This window comes from Triticum aestivum, unplaced genomic scaffold, assembly GCF_018294505.1.
Source record: "Triticum aestivum cultivar Chinese Spring unplaced genomic scaffold, IWGSC CS RefSeq v2.1 scaffold107773, whole genome shotgun sequence".
Taxonomy (NCBI): domain Eukaryota; kingdom Viridiplantae; phylum Streptophyta; class Magnoliopsida; order Poales; family Poaceae; genus Triticum; species Triticum aestivum.
This window is the reverse complement of record NW_025305858.1, coordinates 1-765: the sequence shown is the minus strand read 5'-3', so window position 1 is coordinate 765 and position 765 is coordinate 1. Positions and strand designations below refer to the sequence as shown.

Here is a 765-nt window from a genome sequence, read left to right as displayed (position 1 = left end):
GCGGCCAAAGCAATGTGCAATCGTCTTTGTAGTGGAGCTGGGAGGGGCAAGGATAAGGGACGAAGACCGGGGTAACATGTCGGATGCGATCATACCAGCACTAAAGCACCGGATCCCATCAGAACTCCGAAGTTAAGCGTGCTTGGGCGAGAGTAGTACTAGGATGGGTGACCTCCTGGGAAGTCCTCGTGTTGCATTCCCTTTTTAATTTTTTTCGCGCCGCTTGCAAAACAAAACGCACGTGTAAGTAATATATTTACCATGTTTTATTATTTTGCACGAGTGCGGTAAGTCATAGCTGGGTGCTCACGATTCACGGGTCCAGCTTCGGCGTTGTGGCGCGGCAAGCATGCACTGTTGCGGTTGAGAGGGAGGGGTGGAAACCGCGTTAAACTCGTCTCCGTAGTTGAGAGGGAGCGGCCAAAGCAATGTGCAATCGTCTTTGTAGTGGAGCTGGGAGGGGCAAGGATAAGGGACGAAGACCGGGGTAACATGTCGGATGCGATCATACCAGCACTAAAGCACCGGATCCCATCAGAACTTCGAAGTTAAGCGTGCTTGGGCGAGAGTAGTACTAGGATGGGTGACCTCCTGGGAAGTCCTCGTGTTGCATTCCCTTTTTAATTTTTTTCGCGCCGCTTGCAAAACAAAACGCACGTGTAAGTAATATATTTACCGTGTTTTATTATTTTGCACGAGTGCGGTAAGTCATAGCTGGGTGCTCACGATTCACGGGTCCAGCGTCGGTGTTGTGGCGCGGCAAGC

The 765-nt window shown here is 51.1% G+C and overlaps 2 non-coding genes across 2 annotated transcripts; both read left to right on the top strand.

Annotated features, from left to right (window-relative positions):
* The first annotated feature begins 81 nt into the window (after positions 1–81).
* On the top strand, positions 82–200 carry LOC123179546 (5S ribosomal RNA). The gene has a single exon (XR_006490444.1). It is a non-coding gene; the product is annotated as a 5S ribosomal RNA (ribosomal RNA).
* A 297-nt stretch (positions 201–497) lies between these two features.
* Positions 498–616, top strand: LOC123179547 (5S ribosomal RNA). Its single transcript, XR_006490445.1, has one exon. It is a non-coding gene; the product is annotated as a 5S ribosomal RNA (ribosomal RNA).
* The last annotated feature ends 149 nt before the right edge of the window (positions 617–765 follow it).